Genomic DNA, 22,818 nt, shown 5'->3' with positions numbered 1-22,818 from the left:
AAAATTTGAGTGTATACTGACACCTTTTTTTTCCCATTAAAAATAGTCTGGGATTCTCACCACATCTGCATGAGGAGACCCCCCTTTGTTTTTTTTAATGGTTGCATATTAATTTGTAGTATGGCTGTACCATAGTTTATTTAAGCAGTGCCCTAGTGATGAGCACAGAGGCTGCTTCCAGTTTATAAGTCGCACAAACATTGCTGCAGGAGGATCTTTGGACATATGCCTTGGGTGTACATGTGTGAATATATCTTCGGAGGAATTCCTACCAGCACAGCTGTGGGGTCAAAGTATGTGTTCATTTAACATTTTGTCTATTCTTTTTTTAAAAAAAGGGTCGTTTCTTTTCCTTTTCACCATTTTTTTCTACCAGGCAAACTCCTAGTCATCTGTCAAAATCCAGCTCAGATTTCATCTCCTCTGTGAAACCTTCCCTGACTGATCTAGGAACACACCACCTCCCTCTTCCATGATTTCTTAGCCCTCTTACCTAAGCCTGGTTGTAGCTTGATTTTTAAAAATGTCTGTTCTCCATACAGAATCATGATATGAGCACATTGACATCTTTTCTCCTGGGGCACAATGCTTTTATCTTTTAGCATTTTTCCTCCTGCAATTCCAGGGGACTTGAACAGCTATTTGTACATCCATGTTCACAGTAGCATTATTCACAACACCCAAAAGGTGGAAACAAGTCAAATCTCGTCATAGGCGAACAGATAAAATGTGGCATATAAATACAATGGAATATTATTCAGCCTTAAAAAGGAATGAAATTCTGACACATACTACATCCTGGATGAACCTTGAAGACATTATGCTAAGTGAAATAAGTCAGTCACACACACAAAAGGACAAATACTGTATAATTCCACTAACATGAGGTCCCTAGAGTGGTCAGATTCAGAGACATAAAGTAGATGGTGGTTGCCAGGGGCTGCGGAGTGAGGGTATGGGAAGTGGTGTTTAATGGGTACTGAAGCTTCAGCTGGGAAAATGAAAAAATTCTGGAGATGGATGATGATAGTTGCCCAATAATGTGAATGTATGTAATGTTTCTGAACTATACCTTAAAAATGATTAAAATGGCAAATTTAATTTTTTATTAGGTATATTTTATCACAGTAAAAACTTTTCTTTCATCACATGAAAATGTACCTTCTCATAGACTCAAAGATCTTGACAAGATCTCTCTATGGGTTAATGTGTGAACAACAAACATTTGTGTAGAAGGACATCTGACTCTCACACACACATCTCCTCATCTTAGGGCAATGCTGACCCATGCAAGATTGGAGAGTACTCATCCTATGTTCAGATATTTCCAGGGAAGGGAGCCTATTACATTATTAGGCAATCTTTTCCAGTGTCTCAAAACCCCAGACATTCTTGGTACCAGACCTTTCCTGCTGCACCTGAAGTTAATTTGTCCTTGGTCAATAAGTGCTTTGTCAGGCGCTGACTCTTCACACACTCAAAGGCTCTTGTTAAATCATCCCCCCAGCATCAGTGCTGAGGGCACCGAGGCTGGTGAGTGGATTTTGAGGGCCTCATGAGACTTCCGCTTATGCTCCCTTCTCACCAGCATGCTGGATCAACATTGCTGGGGGTCAGTTCCTAAGCAGAGCCCGGCACATAGGGCCCTGGGGTCCTGGTAGGTGAAAAAGCCCACTGATCTCTCCCCATGATTGGGAGGTGGTTCGCTGAGGGCACTTAGAACTTTTTCCTCTCCGCTTTCCATATGCATTCTTCTGTGGAAGGTCTTTTGCTGACAGGGTAGAGTTCTCCGAAGGATAGGGGCAGAGCTAGTGAGTCATTTCAAGTGATTCCCTCTGTCCTCGGACCAGAGACCACAGGGCAACCTAATCAGCTGCTTGGAACATGTACCTAGCAGGCATGTTCTCCACAGCCTGCAAGAGGATGACCTTGTTAGCTTAGACACATCAAAGGGCTAATGAGAGAGGAATGGAGGCTGAAAAAGACCTCATCACCTGAGTGTCTGTGGACCGCAAGCTCGCGAGGCCTGACATGGCTAAGCAATGTTGGCAGGAGCCCAGAGGAACTGGAGACTTCTCTGCTAGGAGGACCTGCCCTTAGCCACCTTCCGCGGCACAGGAAGGGGAGGGGGGAAAGCTAAATGGTGGCCCACACTCAATGACTCAGATGTCACTGCTACCACAAAGGGAAATCCATGTAAGGGTGGGCACGTCCAGAGACCTCCTTCACCTGCGATTTGGGGACAGTAACATCACTCCTGCGTTCTTGTGCCCCGCCTATCAGCTCAGGAACATTAGTCAACCAGCCTGTGTTGACATTTCTGATTTCAATTCATGGTTTATATACAAGATCTGAACTATAGAAGGAACTGAGCCCTGAGGGAGCAAATAGCCCTCAGCTACTTCCTGCAACTAAAGCTGAGGTGAGGAAGGACAGTCCCTACAGGTTAGTCCAGTAACTAGAGTTTAACATGAGCTAGGTGATGGGCATTAATATTAATATACATTGTGAAACATAAGGTGGTTTTTGTCCTTTCCGTTTCCCAATAAGCTGGAATGTCTTTAACAGTAAGTTCCAGGCGCCCTGGTAGACTTTTTATTATGAGCAGGTTGCTAAGGGACTGACTGTCTTCTATCTATAAGCATTTTGGAAATGCTAGTATTAGGTTATTTTGTTTCTGAGTTTATTTTGTTTGTTTTTGTTGTTGTTGTTTCTGTCCCATCTCTCAACCCCCAGACTCATTGATGAAAAATGCTAAAAGATAAAAGCGTTGTGCCTCAGAAGAAAATATGTCAATGTTCTCATATCATGATTCTGTATGGAGAACAATTTTTAAAAATCAAGCTACAACCAGGCTTAGGTAAGAGGCTAAGGAATCATGGAAGAGGGAGCCGGTGGGTTCCTGGATCAGTCAGGGAGGGCTTCACAGAGGAGAGGAAATCTGAGCTGGATTCTGACAGATTACGAGGAGTTTGCCTGGTAGAAAAAAATGGTGAAAAGAAAAGAAATGATCCTTTAAAAAAAAATGAGACAAAATGTTAAATGAACACATACTTTGACCCCATAGCTGTGCTGGTAGGAATTCCTTCAAAGATATATTCACACATGTACACCCAAGGCATATGTCCAAAGATTCTCACTGCAGCAATGTTTGTAAGGATCTGGTTTCAAGAAACAAGAAATCGTGTGCTGCAGAAGGTATGGAAAACGTTACCCAGGTTTCACAACAAGAAAGGGACTATCTCTGTGTTGTTCACCATTGCATGCCCAGTACCTTGCATGCTGCAGGCACATAGGGGCAACGATTAATATTTGGTAAATCTTGAAGGGAGGAAAAAAATAGTCACAGAGAGTGCACTGGAGTTGTCTGAAATTCCACAGCAAGTCAACTATGAGGCCAGGAGAATCTGCCCTTTCAACTCACAGGCCAGTTCTTTGCAGGAAGCCATGTTGTGTCTCTTTTTAGGCATCCTTTGGATGGCTTTAGGTGTCAATTAGCTCTCTGAGGGGAAGCAGCAGCCAGGGCTGAGTCTTGAAGCTAAGGCCTGGCTTTGAGACTGTGCCTTAGAAAGGGCAGGGCTCAAAGACCTCTGAGAACCAGGGAGTGCCCTGACTTTGGTAAAATTGAGCCTTCCTGCATTGATAGGCAGGAGGATTGACTTGGCCTGTGGGACTAGAGTTCCCTTGGCTCACAATTGCCAAGCAGCCAAGTTTTAGGATCCAGGTCACTGGAGGTACTCCTGGAAAGGGTCTTCTCCCAGCCTGACCCTGTGGAGCTGAGGGGCGGAGGGGCTCTCTCCTTTAGCACAGGGTCTGCAGAGCCCAGAGCAAATGGGACAGTGCATCTGCCTTGTTCCTTCCCTGTAGGGCTCTATTCTCTTTCTTAAAGAGAAGATTTCCTGCTTTTTTGTTGGCATCTGGATTTAGAAAGCCCCCTTACCCACAGACAACTTTGACTGGATTAGAATGTGAATAGGAGGGAAATCGTGACTTTCCAAGAGTGACCATCCTTTATGTCCTGGTTCTGAAAAGACTGACCACCCTTTTTGTCCTGGTTCTGAAAGCCATGGGACTGAGAGCGTGAGACAGGCAGCAACTAAACCAGGCTTTAGAACATTTTTGTTTGCTGTGCCTCAGTTTCCCCCCAGGAGACTATCGACCAAGGGTTTTGGAAAGCCAATCTAGGAAAACACCTGAGGTTATAGGTAGCTCTGGTCTTTCCACAGCCCCTGTTCTTCAGACCTTGCCAGAGTCAGATGTCCTTTTACACAAATTTTTGTTGTTCAATCTGTGGCCCAAGAAACCTAGGGCATGGTGAAGGTCTGAGATGATGGTGGTTTTGCTGAGGCCATCAGAAAAGCTAACGAAGCATGCTTGGCCACTGGCTGGGCTCATGCAATGCTCTCAGAACTGGTGTGGGCTGCCACAGGTTCCCTATGGGACAATTAGCTCACCCACTTATAGTCCATCAAAGACCTTTTCAATACTCCTGCCCCTTTGTATTTATTTTCCCTCTCCCCTTGGTGTTGTTCTCCTCACACCCTCTCCTACCATCCTTCCTGTTTCTAGGCTCTTTTTAGGCACCAGGTAACTGCAAACACTCTGAGACTTGGAACGTCTCATGGAACCAGTGCTTTTCAGTCCAGGATCCATCTCACTGTGAAGAGTCTGAAAGCTTTTTCTTTTAAAGATAAGTTGGAAAACAGGTTTGAAGAGTGCTGAGAAGTTATGCCTGCTTCTTCTTTCTTTTCCTTTCCCCCTCTGGGGCTGAAAGACCAGATTTTTTTCTTTTTTACAGTACATTTTGGCAGGCCCCATTTTTTTCTGACAGAAAAAAATAACAGGCATATTTTGGGCGATTACTCAACTGGGGTCCTTTGTGACAGGATATGCAGCTGCGTGACTAATGGAGCTGGCTTTCTCCTGGCTTCCTTCCCCTTTCAGAGCTCTTGTTTACTGCCCTATACAAAAAAAAAAAAAAAAAAAAAAAGAGAGAGAGAGAGAGAGAGAGAGAGAGAGAGAGAAAGAGAGAGAGAGAAAGAAAAAAAAGTCATAAGCTACAGATTTTTATTGAAAAAAAAATGCCTTGTGAGATACTCAAAGGCAATAAATCCTTTGGATATTCCATTTCCAGGGCTGCAAACTCCACACCCTCTTCCACTTTTTCTTTTCAAACACTCAAGCTCTTGACTCATGACATGTGAATCTTCTTCTCCCACCCCCCATGTCCCTGCTTTCTTCCGAACATATGTCCAGCAGATCGTGTATGTGTGTGTAGGGGGTGGGGATGGGGGAAGGGAGCAAGATGGGAACCATATTTTTGGTGCTTAACTCAGCAATTGCTAAAGGAAGGCATAATGACTTCCAGGGGCCTCGGGATCTTTTTTCCCCAAGGACTGTGTGTTTCCATAATCTATAACAATTTTGTGTTGTAAGCAAAAGTTATTACAAAACGTGGAACTAGCTTAATGAGGAAGGGTATGTTCTAAACAGGGAGGAACTGTCTCTTTATAGAGGAAATCCATATTTGGCTGGCTTTGGAATTCAGAATCCTTGGGCTTCTCATAGAACTTCTGGAATACATTCTTTCTACTTTGTAGCGTTTGACAACTGGAACTGGCCTTTTAGTGTTTTTAGAGATCAATCGGCTTTTTATTTCACAAGGTGTCTGGCCGATGGATGGGAAAAATTGACTAGCTAGTTAGGTTTGACAGAGACATATTGATGTAGGTGAGGTACAAGATTTGTGGCCAAGTGATGGGTTTGAGCTGCTGTTGTGATCTGGAGCAAGTCATTTAACATCTGTAGGTCTCAGTTGCTCCAATGTGAAAATTAGGATAGTGTCCTCTCTCCCTAGGCTAGCAAGAAAAGTGAGATGTTAGAGGTCCAAGGCATGGGAGGGAACTGTAGAGAAGTACAGTGACCACTTTTTTTTTTCCAGATTTTTTTTTTAATTGGGGAAGGGGAACAGGACTTTATTGGGGAACACTGTGTACGTCCAGGACTCTTTTCCAAGTCAAGTTGTTGTCCTTTCAGTCTTACTTGTGGAGGGCACAGCTCAGCTCCAGGTCTAGTTGCCATTGCTAGTTTCAGGGGGCACAGCCCACCATCCCTTGTGGGAGTTGAACCAGCAACCTTGTGGTTGACAGCCTACTGGCCCATGTGGGGATCGAACCGGCAGCCTTCGGAGTTAGGAGCCTGGAGCTCCAACCGCCTGAGCCACCGGGCCGGCCCTACAGTGACCACTTTTAATGCTTCTTCATCCAAAGGGCTGGCTCAAGCTTTGAACAGAGGAGAAAAGTTTGTTCCATGAGAACTCTGATGTCATTTGATGAACAGGAGAGACGTTATATACACAGCAGCCTAGGACATGATATTACAGGGGTGTATTGGAGGCTGGTATTGCCTCCAAGTTTGCCCATTCCCTAGTCATCTAACACTTAAGACTGAGAATCGTATCTTTGATCACCTTCTTTTCCTACTCAGGAAGCTATCCCATTAAACCCAGGCAAAAGACACCACTAATCCCACCTCACCTGTCTGTTCTTCTGTTACTTATGTTTGCATGTCCTAGAAAACGAAACACTGAACACAGTTTACTCTAGCTGACTGGCCCAACGTTTTCACTGGATGTTGCCTGGAGGCTCCTCTCCTCCTTCACGTTGCTTCTATTCCTCTTCCTGCTCTTCTCTGTTAAACCTTTCTCGTTTGTCATTTCTTATCAAAGTTCACCTAAAACTTGCCTCTCCTAGAGTCTCCGGTGAGAACACCTCAAGTGGACACTCCAAACCTTCTAGTAAATCCTAGCAACTATCATTTTTACTCCCCATTGCTCAAGGCTAATGTCCTCGGCAAAGGCTGTTGATTTGTTTTCGCTGGAGGGTAAACTGAGGCACCAGCCAGGCAACTAACTGGCTAGGGATTACACAGAAAGCCCTAGACACAGACAGGAATAGAAACCCCACATCCTGATTCCAGTTTGCCTGGAGTCTAAAGAGGCACCTTAGCTTGGATATCCCAGAATAGCTTCTCCCAGGCTGACCAGCTGTGAAGTGATATGTTGCAAGGGTTATTTTTTGCCTTGGCTTAACTTTTAAAAAAACACCCCAAACTCCTAAAATTGGCCTAAGAAAATCCATTTCTCACAATGTCATCTGCTTGCCAAGTTTAAACCTAGTATATTACATCATGAACGCCTTCGGTCCTCACTCTCAGCTTACAGCGACGCTCAGGTATCTGAATTAAGTTCAGAAATCACAGTTTATTGAAGGAAACAGATCATTAAGTCACTCCACTGGACTGAAGCAGTCAACGTTGCTTATTTGGAGAAGCTGAGCATTGAATAACGTGCTCTTGATTCATGTGGACCTGGACTAGCTGGAGCTATTTAACAAAAGGTGTGGCCATCAGCTGGCACGAGGCCCATGAGGGCTAATAGGAAGAAGGGAAGGGACAGTGGTATGCTAGAGCTGGGTGTATTGGCTGAGTTTCAACTTTCAGGAATTTTGTGAGCCGGTTATTAAACACAGCCATTATGAAAAATGAAATGATGTAAACTTATAATTAAATTATGCTAAAACAAATGTCATAAATACTAAAACCAGATCACATCCTAATATTTTGCTAAAATTTGCTTGAGTTATATGTAAATTATATCGACATGGTGGGAATACTACATACTGTGCGTCTCTTCCCAATTCCACATTCAGTAACATCATGTTAGGTAGCTTGAAATCAGCCATGGTAAGAATATTTACACCACAGAAATGGGCAAACTCTAGAAACCAGGGCTTGGTTTGTTTTGTTGATTATCTAGACTTAAGAAAGTGATAGAGAAAATGTTGATAAAGTAGATTAAACATAAAAGTTTGTTGTATCTGGAGCAATGACATTGTGAATAACACAAAGAACTGAGGTATTAATAGTCTTGTGGTATTCAAAAATGATTATCCAATTCAGCAAAGAAACCACTCCTATCATTGATAAATGAGTGAAGTTCTGAAATACATCTTTGTTGTCTCACTTTTGTCTTATGTATTCTTGTAAATGAAATTATACACCGACATTCATGTCAGTTTTACACTTGGAAAGCTGATTGTTAAACATTTACTATCACACTACTGAGAAGGAGTGTATGTGGAGTACTCCATTGGGGTCCCAGAAGGAAGACCATTGTGGAATACCTACAACTCAGCAGTAAGAAGCATGTCTGAGGGACAGCTATGGAAGAGGAGATAGTAATTTCTGGGAAGAGAGCAATATAGGTGATACAATTTAGAGCCAGCAAATAGCCAGAGACCAGTGCATCAGAATGGGAATGTGGAAATTTAACCCATCAGATGGGCTAAATTGAAGTGTACCACTGGATAACAGGGTTAGATAGTAGAAAAGGCATAATGACTTCTAAATTCAAGGTGAGGATTAATACTGTGTATTCATAGTGCCTTAAAGTTTCTAAAGGTGTTTGTTATGCATGAGCTCATATGACCACCAGAACAGAACTGTGAGGTAGATGGGTAAGTTAGCTACTGTGTTTCCCCGAAAATAAGACCTAACCAGAAAATAAACCTTAGCGTGTTTTTTCAGGATGACATCCCCTGAACATAAGCCCTAATGCATCTTTTGGAGCAAAAATTAATATAAGACTTGGTCTTATTTTCGGGGAAACACAGTATCAGTGTCATAACCCATTTTACAGATGGGAAACTGAGGCAATGGATGGTTAAGTAGTGTGCCCAGAGTTACTCTTTCTACATAAATGGCTAAGCTGGGATGTGCTGGAGAAACGTAAATAGCACAGACTTTAGAGTCAGACACACGTGGGTTAAAAACCCAACCTTGTAATTTATATAAGTTTGGTAAAGTTACTTTATCTTTTTAAGTCTTGTCGTACAAAATAGGAATGATAATGCCTAGGTGACAAGTTTGCACTGAGGTGGGTTTAAATGAGATAATAGGTACCGGTACTTAGGAGGCCATCAATACATGTTCATTTCCTTCTCCCTCCCACGATGATGTTTTATAATTATTTACATTCGATTTTGAAATGCAGTGTAAGACTCTTTTGGCTAACATATTTACTTTTCTAATTATATATTTTTAGGATTAGGTCAAATTACTGTGCATGGTTTTAGGCCAAACCAATTTGAGGAGCAGGGGCAGGGGGAGAGAGGAGGTGAGTCAGAAGAGGGCTAGCCTAGGATTCAAATTTCGTAAAGGGCTCCTTCACTCACTGGTAATTGGAGAGAATCCATACGTGCTATCACGTTTAGCAATTCAGTGCAACAGGAGCTAGAGCTCCAGATAGACCGCCCTTTTCTAGACACAGGCCTCCATGTCACCACTGGCAGCTGCTTACCCCTCAGTCCCCTAAAACACAGCCTCTCCACCATGCTCTGCCAGAGGCAGGACGCACCCCACAGGAAGCAGAGTCCTCAGGCCAGTGCTCATCTCCCTGGTCAGAGAGGTACCCACCCCCCAGGTCCCTCAGGACTCGGGTTCCTTCTTCGCGGATTTGTCATTCTTAGCACTTATCACCACATGGCTGCTATGTAATTTACCAGACTGTAAGCTCCACGAGGGCAGGAGTTTTTGTATATTTCATTTGGGACCTAGAATGGTGCTGGGGGTACACAGAAGGCTCTTAGTAAATAGTTACTCAAAGAAGAGAGTAAAACGAATCATCACGGCACTCCTCAGCTTTTTTCTATTTCAAATAACAATCCGGTCTCTGATCAAGTTCAGAGCACTCAAGAGTTGGCTCAGGCCTCACGAATATACGGCAGAATATATGGCAGTAGAAGGTGTTTTCAAAGGCAGAGCTCCATGAAGAAACAGGCCTCCCTGAGGGTGGTTCGTTGACTGGCCCACAGAGACTGTACGAGGTGATGGAGTTCAATGGTTAAGAATGTGCTGGTTCAAATCTAGCCCCTACCACTTATTAGCTATGTAACCTTGGGCAAGTTATTTTCTCTGAGTCTCATTTTTCTTATCTGTAAAACATAGATAAGAATATCCATAAGGTTGTGGCATGGATTAATAAGATAAAGCATGGCGAGTGCTTAGCAGAAAGCCCGGCACGGGGAGAGGCAGCCACTATTTACCATGTGTTGAAGGTAGTGGAGGGGAATTTGGGCGGAAGAGCATAGCTGGGGGAGCTGGGAAACGCCAAACAGGCTGAAAACCTTGCCTTCTGTAGACACAGAGGATACCTGACCTGCCTGGCATGAAACACTGATTGCAAAGGAGCTTTGGAGCAATGACACTGATCCAGGTGGACCTGGCTGAGGCTTTAGGGCTGTCACCATGGCAACCTAGCTGGACCCAGAGTCATTGGAATGACTCCAGTGAGTTCGGGTATGGTGGTGTCTAACACAACTTTCTCTTCTCGGGCAAAATAATTGCAAATGCACCTGAGCACATAGGACAGTGTGTAGGGGAGGCTTTATTTGGGGGCTGAAGCCATGCCCCCAAATAAAGGACACAGGGTTCATCATATGCATGGAATTGGACTGCAGGGTTTAGAACAATAGGGAAGTTGACAGGGAGAGCAAATGGGGAGGGCGGCCTCATATTCCTTCCACGTGACAGTCGTGGTTTCATTACGGGAGGTGGGTATTTGGGAGGTATTGAAGGGAGGGGGCGTGGTGAAGGGGCTGGAGAAGAGTCATCAGGGACAGGAAGTGGCACGTATAAAAGTGTCAAGTCTGATGTGAAAAGGACTGGGCGATTGGGGGTGCACAAGGGACCTGCAAATCCACCCAGCACCTCGGTGGCCCAAATACATTACTCACTGGGTGGCCAGTAGGCTCCAGAACCTGTTCCCCAGGGCCAGCCCAATTTAGGCCCAAATGTCCCTGTTCTGCTTGGTATTTTAAACGCTGGGGGTGCTCAAGACAGTATGATATGTGGGAGGACAGACCTGGAACAGGGTCCAGGAGATTTAATTTGAAGTTTCCCAAATGTCACTTTCCAGCTTTTACCTTGAGCCTCAGTTTCCTTATCTGTGACACAGGGAGAAGCATGGCTGGCTCCTCCACTGGGTCACTGCCAAGGCGGAATGAGAGAAAGCGTTGAAACTAGGGGGTCAATCTCATAGCCTCATCTTTGTCCTGCTTTTGGGTCTGGTGCTCTGCGGACCACTCACTTCAGCAAGCCCACCAGGCTGGTGTGGGCCCCTGAGAAGAGCAGGGCTCCCCGGTTGACTCTGACTTCCTGCTGGTTTGCCTGCAAGTGGAGACACAGTCCTTGGAAGCTGGGCGGAGAGGGTGTCAGCCAGTGAGTGCAGCTCAGGCGCTAAGCATATGAATGGATGCCCACAAAGCACTCTGGGCTCTCTGCTTGAAAGCCACTGGAGCAAGACAAAGGGTGCCTTCCCTCACCACATTCCTCAGCAGGGGCTCACCCCACCTGCCTCACCCAGAAGCACCTGTGCAGGTGTAGACATGTACACCTTCCTGGACGCTGGCTCTACCCTGATAGTGTACAATGCAGGTGCAAATTCCACTCTCCTACAGCGACCTCTGCAACTGTGGGCATGCCACGGAGCTGTAATCTCCCTGGGTCTGTTTCCAGAGCTGCAAAGTAGAATTAAATCCCCTGCTTACTAGGAAGTCTCTGGAAAGCTATTAAGGATGGTTTTAGATTCTCTGGGACCTCTCTGGGCCGGCCTGCATTTCCAAACCAAATGTAGCCACTTCCCTCATCCTAGCTCAGAGATTTTGGTGTCCCCAAATGTCACCTACTGTGAGGGTCTGAGCCAGCCTTTGAGGATGGGGTTCTAGCTTCCACTTACTAGCTGTGTGACACTGGGCAAGTCACTAACTTCTTTATGCCTATGTTTTTGTATCCCTAACAGGAGGAATCATAGTCACACTTACCTTATAGGTTATATATATTGTATGAGCTCATGTAGGTTGCGTTATGAGTTAATGTGTAAGTTAACACAAATATGTGAGTTCATATCTTGTATGTAAAGTGCTTAAACCAGTGCCTGGCACATAGTAAGACTATTACAGTGATAATAATACTGATTATTATTATTATTATCCATTTCCGCCATAGTTATTATTCTGGTCCCATTTTCCTGACTGTCTCACCACACACAGTCTCAGGGTCAGGACTTGTCTATAGTAGGTTTGCTACTACTGTGAATTTTCAAGACTCGTGGAAGAGAGGTTGCATAAAGCAGGTTGGGATGAAGGACTGAGAAAAAGATGTGGCTCAAGGGAGGACAGAAGAGAAGAGAAAGGCCATAGAAAACAGGATGAGAGAACAATGCCTGAGCTAGTCTCTCAAAGGCTTGATAACCCAATGCACTAGCAGAGTATCTTTGGAATTATTCCGGTATCTTGGCTCCCTTGGCATATACCTTAACCGATTTTTAGAAAAGCGCGTTTCCAGCGGTACAGAATGAATTAAAATCTCTTGATTTTGCGTTCGTTGGGGATGAGGCCTCATCTTTGCATTCCTTGTGTGGGATAGGAGCTCAAATGGCTTTTGAGTTGAACTGCATTGGAAAGTTAGTGTGTTAATCACTTATCTCCTCCCTTGACTTAGGCTGGAAGGTTGAGCATAACTGTAACCTCTTGGTGCCGACCCCAGGCCTTTTCTTAGCACCACTGTTACTGTTCATGAGGGAATCAGGAATTCCCTGAACCCACAAGCAAGCTCTGAGAACAGGAGTACTATCTCATGCCCATTTGCCTAGACCTGGCACCATTTCCCTCTGGCATTTCTAACCCACCCCATGGCCCTATGTTGGATCTGTGCCAGATAAACCCAAAGACTTGAAATCTCCTCAAACTATATTTCAGAAAAGCAGGGCCTCATCCCGGATGTTTTTAGATCCCCCGAAACTCCCTCTAGAGGTTAGTAACCCTCCAATCCTCAAGATATGATCTCAAGAAAGGGAGGCAGGAAAGCCCTGTCTAACTGTCACCTCTCTTCCTCTCTCTCCTCTGCTTCTCCTCCTGACCTAGACGAGCTTTCTACTCTCCCTTCCTACCTGGAAGATCTTTCCTCAGGCTGCAGACTGCCTTTTCTGTACTATGACTTACAGTAAAGTCCAGTCATCAGACTTCCTGGCTTTTCTCTTGTTATATAAAAATATTTTAAAAATTAGGAATTCTTTTTCCACAAAGCCTCCAGCAAATCAAGAGAGTCAGTGTGGACCCTTACAGATGAGTCGTGGTCCATCGTCCCAGGTGATATCCCTGCATAGGAAAACGCCATAGCACGAGATGACGCTCAAGGGAAAGGAAAGCACAATGGTTTAAGATGGTCATTGTACGGAACATTATTCAGCCATGAAAAGGAATGAAATATTACCTTGTGTGACAATATGGATGGACCTGGAGGGTATTATGCTAAGTGAAATAAGACAGAAAAAGACAAATACCAGATGATCTCATTTACATGTGAAATCTAAGGAACAAAATAAACAAACAAACAGAACAGAAACAGACTCACAGAAACAGAGAATAAACTGATGGTTGATGGGATAGGGAGATTGGGGAACTGGGTGAAAAAGGTGAAGAAATTAAGAAATACAAATTGGTAGTTACAAAATAGCCATGGGGATGTAAAGTACAACAAAGAAGATGTAGTCAATACATTGCAACAACTAGGTATAGTGCCAGATGGGTGCTAGACTAATCAGGGGGAATCACTGCATAAATTATATAAATGTCCAACCACTATGCTGTTCACCTGAACTAATATAAAATAATATCGAATGTCAACTGTAACTGAAAAAAAAAATGTAAAAAGATATGTTCATTGTATTACCCTAGAGTACTTAGGAAATAATACATATATCATGATGCTTTTTCTGTATAATTTGACATATCATTTTATACTAATGTGTGTATTTTTAAAATAAATGGGAAAGGCATATAGCAAATGAAAGTTGTCTTTCCTGAATGATGGCAATAAATGTGATTTTTACCTCTTTTTTGTGGCTCAAGCATGTTTTCTGATTTTCTACAACTAATATATGGTACATCAGAGTACAAATAATACAAAATTTGTCCCGACCGGCAGGACAATGCAACGTGGGACGAGGGGAAGAAACCTGTTGAGGATGAAAAAAAGGGGAGACAGGAGACGCGAAGAATGGAGGCAAGACAGGGATCTGATCAAGCCTCAAAATTTTATTAAGATGGCGGGTTATATATATAGCTATGTCAGATGGGGGTGGGATATGCTATGTCATAGGGTGGCGAGGTACTTGTCGCGGGCTGATAGGCTAGGACAGGGCGATGCCATATGAGGTACAAGGAAATGGGCAGGCTCTGGGTTTGGCGCGCGCGGGCTTTGGGTTTTGTGACCAGGAAGTTCTGCCTAGGCAAGGCCTGGGGATTTCTATGGCTTCCGACATCTCCTCCCTTTTTGTTTGTTTTAAGGAGGTGGGCCTTGACCGAGTGAGGGAACAGAGGCCTGGTTCCTCCAACGAGCAGAGCTCGTTATTGGATGGTTTTGGGTATCTTTTGTGGAGGAGAGGTAGAGATTTTTTTGATACCAACCTCTATGCAAACCAGGTATGTTCTCAGGAAAGTTAAAGGGAGCCGACCGTTGTGAGTCGAGCCCTTTCCTTGCAAATGCTTTGCTTTGCACTCACCTCGGTGCCCATACCCCTCCCCAACTCGTGGGGGGAGTAGACATACCCTTAGTATTATGTCGTCCCCGTGGGGAGGAAGCCAAGATAGCCTTCTTCGAGGCCGTCCCCTGTTGCTAGCCGCTGATAATGGATTTGGATTGGTTTGGCCAAAACAGCATCGATTTGGTTTTTAATGAGGTCAGTAATGCGCCTAAAAGCCCATGGCCCGAAGGCTATTAAGAGAAGGATGCATAGGAGGGGGCCAAGGGTGGGGAGCAGGTAGGGGAGAAGTCCGTTGAGACCCGTCCAGAGTGGGTTTTCGAAGAGTTCTTTGCGTCTTTTTACTAGGTCCTCTTGTAGTTTTTTGATCTTGTCTCGGACGATCCCAGACTTGTTAGCATAGAAGCAGCAGCGTTCCTGTAAAGCTAAGCAGATACCTCCCTGTTCTGCAGTGAGAAGATCTAGGCCTCGACGGTTTTGTAAGACTACTTCAGCTAAAGAGTCAATCTGATCTTGGAGATCATTGATGGTCCCAGAAAGTGTTTGGACATCATCTATCAGCTGGCGTGATAGTTTATTGTAGGACTGGACTGCAACACCTACTCCCGCGGTACCCGAGGCTATTCCAGCAGTAATTCCTAGCCCTACGAGTAAGGGAATGGCTGTAATAGCACGCTTGTGGCGCCCGGTGGCAAATTCTAGGCTGGGGAGAGGGACAGGTGTGTCTCCTGGGATAATAGAGATATCAGGGAGGAGACTAGCTGAGACACAAAGTCCAGTCCAGTTGGTGGGTAACGTGGTGTAAGCGAGGCTGTTCCCACATATGAAAACTTGTCCAGGGCTAGAACACAAGGTTCCGTTAACTTGAATGATGTCAGAACAGTTAGTAAAAGTGACAAACCCTAGATCTACATCAAAAGTGTTGTTTTGAAATCGTCCCTGATAGCAGGGGGAGGTATTAAATCCTACAGGTTGAACTCTAAGAGGAAGGGAGAGACGGGAACAGTTAGAGATTTGTGTGTTTACTGTGATATTGGAGGGGATTGCAGTAGGTATGGGAGTTCCCATAGTCATGCAAAGCCAGCAGTCCTGGGCAAGAGAAGGGTTGGAATGATTTAAGGCCCAGAAGGTGGATTCGAGAATGTTGTTGGTTTGTGTGTCTAAATCCATATCCCGGGATTTTGGGAGAGCCAAGGGGTGGTAAGTTAAAGGGGGGAATAGGTGGTGGAGTATTTTTTGAATGTGCTCAGTGACAAGAGTCTCTTTTAATATGTCATTTGGCCCTCCGCCATCTGAAATGTGGACAGGCATTTTAGTTGGCCAACAGACTTTATTTCCAATTGTACCACTGCAGCCCGCCTGACTATATTTGTTATTGTCAGAGAGGGAGGTGGAGTCCCAATCGCCTCCGAATGTGGCGGACCTACGTCTCAATAACATGGCTGTGAGATAAGTTTGGTTGTCTGAGCCAGTACAAATTTGGGTGGTTATGGACTGATTATGTAGCTCAAATCCCAGATAGTAGTAGGGGTCTTTGAGCTGGATCTTATTGGGGGCAAGTTGGAGTCCATAAGTGGTAAGATTGTGAGTTAAGTGTTGGCAGCATTGGAGTACCTCTGTGGTGGTCTTTCCTGCTAGAAGGATATCGTCCATATAATGAATAATATAAATAGTGGGCCATTGTGTTCTAACAGGATCCACAGCTTGTGCCACAAATTTTATCGAGTCGGCGGCGGCACAGAGGTCCAGTCCTGCGCTTCCGGGGGTAGCCCGGTGGAGGGAACCGACACTTGAGCTGGGAGGATCTGAGGACTTGGTTGTTGGGGAACAAACCTGACAGCCCCTAGGTTGTGTCCCGATGGAGGGGCCAGGGGCTGGCCCCGACTGGGGTTTCCCGGTTTCCTGGAAAGGGGGATACCTTCAATATCTGTTTTAGAATAACAATCAGAGGCCCAATGTTTGCCCCGTCGACATCTTGGGCACACGGTGGAAGGCATTGGTCTGGAGGGTGTCGGTGGGGGCTGTGATGAATTTTGGGGTTGTGGACCTCTATTTTTTATTGGGCAATCTCGACTAAAGTGTCCAGGTTGTTTACAGGAGAAACATAATCTAGATTGTTGATTAGGAGGCTTGTTTGAGGCAAAGTCTCGGAGGGCGGCTCCGATAGCGAGTCCCAAGGTATGGGAGGCTCCAACCCCTGAGCATAGTTTAATGTAGTCAGCAAGGTTGCCTCCACGGTGGGGGCGAATGGTTGCCTGGCAAGTGGGGTTAGCATTTTCATAGGCTAAATGTTTAACAAAGGCGCTGTCGTTCTCGCCTTCTCCGACCAACCGTTCGGCGGCGTCGGTGAGTCTGCTGATAAACTCACAATATGGCTCCTCGGGGCCCTGACGAATCTTTGCCAGGGAGGTGGTAGCGGAGCCTCTTGGAGGTAGGCGGCGCCACGCCTTGAGACCAGCGTTCTGAATTTGAGCTAACAGCCCCGGGGGAAAAGTTGCCTGGATTTCATTGGTATGATAGGGTTTTTCTCCTAGTAATTTATCCCGAGTCCATGATCTTGTTGTTCTATTTTCACTATTGCGCTGTGCTATCTCTCGGCAGTTTTCTTTAAACTCTGTGTGCCAGAGGACGTGGTCCCCCCCAGAAAGGGTGGCACGAGCTAATTTAAACCAATCATTGGGTGTGAGCCAACGGTCACTGAGACCTTCAAGAATTGCCAAGGTGTAGGGCGCTGTCGGGCCATAAGAGCTTACTGCACCTTTTAAATCTTTAATATGTTTGATGCCTAGCCGGTGATATTTTTGGCCAGTGGGATCATTGGAGTTGGGAGTGTTATCTTCTGGGTCTTCTGTGTCAGAGGCCTCATCGGCCGAGGGGGGATTATGAGAGTCGGGGGGTTCATTGTCAGTCTCTTCCATTGTATCCTCTTGAGAGGGTGGGCCACGGTTTTGGCTGCGGGTAACTGGAAAGGTCATTAGGGTCTTTTTATTAAGTATTGGGCCTTTTTGAGGTTTTTCAGGGTTTTGGTTAGGCATTAAGGTTTTAAGTTCTTTTTCAAGGGCATGCAGCTCCTTTAGGAGTTGCATATGTTCGCGTTTTTGTTGGAGTGTCTCTCTAAGAGAAGAAATTTCTTGGGTTAAAGATATTTTTGCCTGCCTAATGGGATCGGTTAAAGATGGGGTGTTTTGAACTAGGGTGTCTTGAGGGAATAGGGGTGGGTTTGGGTTTAAGACTGGGCCATAGAATGCTGGGAGTTCCTGAGGGGGGACATAAGGGGGAGGGGTATGTATTTTTTGTGAAGGGGCGCGCAAGGTTGGCGCGGCGAGGCTCCAGGGATCTTTTTTTTTATTATAGCGGGCAGCTTGTTCCTCTAAATCTATCTGGTCTCTTGGGGAGAGCTGGTCCTGATTATTAAAGGCCAAAAGGGAAGGGTAGATTTTAGGGGGGTCTTTTAATGGGTGATTCTCTAAGGCAGAGGCTTCCTGATTATCAGCTTGTTTTTTAGGTTCCTCTGGCATGTCTATTGAAACAGATTGGCAGACAGAAGGGGGGCGGGAACTCTCTTTTAGGACTGTTTCCCCTGTCTGTAAGATCTCTCTAACATCTGGGTCTGAGGAATGTATTTTTAGGATATCATTAATCAGATTCCAATATGAGAATGCCGATACAGGGACCTTGTTGGGTCCAAAAACCCGATAGTAATCATTAAAACAGTCTCCAACTCTCTTCCAATATTTTTGATCAATCGTTCCTTCTTGGGGGAACCAGGGGCAGATATCAGAGACAAAACTGAAAAACTCACGTAAATCTTTTTTTCTAGCCTTAACTCTCCGCATCTTGAGAGATTCCTTAATACCCTTAAGGAAGAGTTCATGTGAACTCAACTCCTGTCCCATGTCAATCACCTACTCACCAATCTCTCGTCCTTCGCTGGGCGGCTACTCCAACGTCGGGCAAACTTGGAGTCTTTTCTTACGGGTGAATACCTCGTGAACTCCAAACGAGCCTTTTTACTGCCGAGGGGGCTGTCGAGTCTTGTCCCTTACGGGCTCGAAACAAGCCACACTCGCGCCGGGGAGGCCCTCGAGTCTTGTCCCACGAGTGAAAACTGCGTGGGCTCGAAAGAAGCCAGCCCGTGGAGGCTCAGGGAGGGGGGGGGGCCGCGGCGGTTTCCAGAGTAGGTGTCCTCATAGAATCTTCGTACCTCGGGCCCCACGTTGGGCGCCAAAATGTCCCGACCGGCAGGACAATGCAACGTGGGACGAGGGGAAGAAACCTGTTGAGGATGAAAAAAAGGGGAGACAGGAGACGCGAAGAATGGAGGCAAGACAGGGATCTGATCAAGCCTCAAAATTTTATTAAGATGGCGGGTTATATATATAGCTATGTCAGATGGGGGTGGGATATGCTATGTCATAGGGTGGCGAGGTACTTGTCGCGGGCTGATAGGCTAGGACAGGGCGATGCCATATGAGGTACAAGGAAATGGGCAGGCTCTGGGTTTGGCGCGCGCGGGCTCTGGGTTTGGCGCGCGCGGGCTTTGGGTTTTGTGACCAGGAAGTTCTGCCTAGGCAAGGCCTGGGGATTTCTATGGCTTCCGACAAAAATTGGTGATTGCTTACATGTTATATGAAATATGCAAATATATACTTCATAAACAAATTATAAAAATATATATGAATGAATATTTTACATGTAAAAATTCTATATACTTCTTTATAGAATTATATATTATAAAATATGTAATATAATATGCATAATATATACTATACATTAGTATATAGGTAAATATTCATAGTGAAATATTGGAAGGCAGTACAAAATACTATCAGTAGTTTTCCTGTTGTGTTTTTCTTTATTTTCCAAGTTTTTTGCATTGTGCATTTATTATTTCTGTAATTTGGAAAATAAAATTGTGTGTGTATTTCACTTGAAAAATAAAAAGTTTTAGATCAATATTTTTGTTTGTTTTCCTGGTATAGGTTATCTGTTTTCTTAACATGAAAACAGGTACAATGTTATTTCCTATTCGATAGCTTCTAAAAGTTAGATCCTGAACTTACTACAGCATTTGATGTTTCAGTTTGGCCATATCCGACTTGTCCCTAGAGCTGGTCACGTAGACTTGTGGATGAGCGTCTAGAGTTGTTTACAAACAGCAAAAAAACAACAACCCCAAAACCAAAACCACACAGTAGAGAATGTTCTGGACTTCACCCCCAAGCATGAGGAACTCTGTTTTGTAGGCGCTGCTTGTCTGTGAGGGATGTATAGGAGATGAATCTGGAATTCAGCTCACAGTCCAAAGCAAGAGAAAGGTGAAACACCCTCAGAAGGGGGATTGCAAAGCTGCATCCTGACTGTTCAGGCCCCTGGGGAGATGAACATGATGAGGTCATGGTTATTTTCCATCCCTTATGATTATGGGACTTCCCTTATGCTTGTGTAGCTGTTTGTAATTTGTTCTTTGGCTAGTACTTTCTAGATTGCTCTGAGGGAAAACACTGACTTCCATTTATATTCTGGGCTATATAAACAGCAAAGTTTTCAGTTCCCACCCTCTGTTTATGGATTTGCCTCAGGAAATTTTATCCAATATAAAAATGAGCACAAGAGAAAGAAATGTCTTCAATAGGTGGATCTAGACTCTCCGAACCTTCTGGGCCCAGATGGGTCCGTCTGCTGCAAACAATAGTAGGGCGTACTTGTCCTACTCTCAGCCCTGTTGCCCTGGGAGTTCTCTGAGGGCAGATAGGTCCTTGCCTTTGCCTAGAATTTTGAAATTCTCTGATGGAAGTTTTGGTGTAATGGCAAATGTCATTTTAAGGCCTCAGAATGTTTTCCATTCATCACCAGTCATCCTTCCACAAAGCAGTTTTTAATCCTTGCCTAGCAATACTAAGGATTGAGAAACAATGCTCTTGTCCAAATTGCATGGAAAGTTCCAGGGGCTACAGGAGGGAAGGATGGGGAGGAGAACAAAAACAGAATGTCAGGGTCTCAGGATGTCCAGCTTAAAATATTAGCCTCTGGGATTCACTGCTTCAAACATGTTACTGAGTCTATAAATACCATTCTCATCACCTGGAGTTGTAAAACTAACATTGTTTACCTCCCTGGTTTTACATTTATGGTCTTGTTTGATTGCAGGACTCTGTTCACTCAAGCACCACCTTCCACGAGCCTCTGGAATTCTAGGACTATCGGGGTCTGCCTAGAAAGGAAAACCTGTTACACCACTGCCCCTACGAAGAGACCACCTGGGCCCACACTCAGTTTCACTGAACATTTATATATTCTTCTAGGTTAAGCATCTTTCTGATAACTTAAATTCCTTTTTGGATAACCAATCAAAGCTATAAATATTGCCTAAGGCCCTACAGTGTTCAGAGCACTGGGCATCCTTGGGGCAAGAATTCTCACACAAGGTTGGGGCCACATAGACTCCTGGAGACAAAGGCCAACACGTCTGAAAGAGAGAACATATGGGGCGGTCCTCGATAAAGAAGCAAATTTTGTGGAGTAGACAAAAAGTGCTGAGTGGAGTGGGAGAGGGGATGTAGGCTTCAGCCTTCCCAGAAGTTTGGCTAGGGGTTGGGGTTGTGGAGAGGGCAGGGTTGGGGTTGTGGGGAGGGCAGGGTTGAAGCTGTACCTCAGAAGATGGGGAAAAATCTAGGTAGATATTGTGAGCAAAGGAAATGGAAGGAGCCAGGACAAAGAGTATGGATGGAGCAGGATATAAGGTGGGTCCGGCCAATGTGGGGGAACGGACGGCAGAGCAGACTGGAGCAGGGGACATATCATGGAGGTCTTTAAAAGCTACTCTTCTATTATAAGTTCCTGTATGTTTTTTTCCTAGATAAAGACATGTTGCCAGCAATGGCTTGTCCAAAACTCTGACATTTGGCCCAGATCTCTTCCTCATGCCTCTTTCCTCATACAGGCTCACTAGTAACTCCCCAAGCACTGACCAACCTAGGATGGGTGGTTTGCCCAGTTATCATGGGTGCCTCATGGGCAGTTCAGGCTGGCTTTCCCTTGGCAGGGAGTTTCATTTTGCCAACAGAGCTGAACTGGGAAGAGACTGGATCAAAGTTCTGGACTGTGTCTCCGTAGTCTACCATCTTGGGAGGGCCAGAGGCAGACGCCAGGAGCTGGCTGGCATCAGGGTGCAATCTGGTAGCCACCGAAGAGACCCTCACCGTTGGAGAGTCTGTGAGCCCACAGACACCTGCTTGGCTTGGCTCTCTTTGCTGATAGCATTTCCGGCAGAGATGAGCAGGAAATGGATGGCTGGTAGAGAACAGACAGTGAGAGGGAAGAAAGCATCTCCAGTGCTGAAATAATTGTGAGCCCTTCGCTACAAATGGGCAAAAGCTAGCCTTAGACAACGTGGCTGGCAAACTAGAATTAGCTTCATTGTTGTCTGAAACACTCCAGTGGAAGATGAGTGTGGAATGGACCTGCCGAGGCCACTGTCTGTGTGAAAGGGAGGATTAAAAGGAACAAATGACAGGAGGGCAAGATGGACCGTATAATGAGACAGAAGATATGAAAGGTCAGGTCAGGGTTTGAGAGGGAAAACCATTGCTGTGGATTGCTGGGGACTGTGGGCTCCTAGGGATGGGAACTAGGGTAGCAGCTCCTGGGACTTTTCCATGTCTGTGCTTTTGGATTGCTTGCCCTCTACATGGATTCATGAGACCAAGAAGGAAATGAGAGGCAAGAAGGGCTTCTCAGCAGAAACACCCCATAAACAAAGACTTACCCCCACCAGCAGAGCTGTAGCAGGGGAGACGCTTGCCACTCCTCCCCGCCTCATGACCATGCCTTTCCCACTCAAAGTCTGTGCATCTGTCCAGCCGTTCCGCCAAGTCCCGGAGCCCCTTGCTGGTTTGCTTTGGAAGAGCCCCAGCTCCTGGGGCGAATTCGGCAACAGCAGGGCTCACGATGGCTCCAGTCCCAATCTTCCCATCACAGTGAAGGGTTGGCCTGTCCCGTGGAAGTTAAAAAAAACACACTGACTGTTTATGAGCAAGAGCCCTCAATAAAGTCATCGAGATGGTTCTCTCGGCAGCATGTCTAATCTTCTCTGGCTGCCTTTCTGGGCCCTGGGCTCCTGATCTATTTCGGTCTCTCTTCTTTGACTCATTCTGAGACTTCTGTGCCATACATCTGAGCCCCCCCAGTGCCTAGTCCCATCAGCAGGCAGACCATTC

The sequence above is a fragment of the Rhinolophus hipposideros genome, assembly GCF_964194185.1.
Source record: "Rhinolophus hipposideros genome assembly, chromosome: 5".
NCBI lineage: Eukaryota > Metazoa > Chordata > Mammalia > Chiroptera > Rhinolophidae > Rhinolophus > Rhinolophus hipposideros.
Note: the sequence above shows the minus strand (reverse complement) of the source record.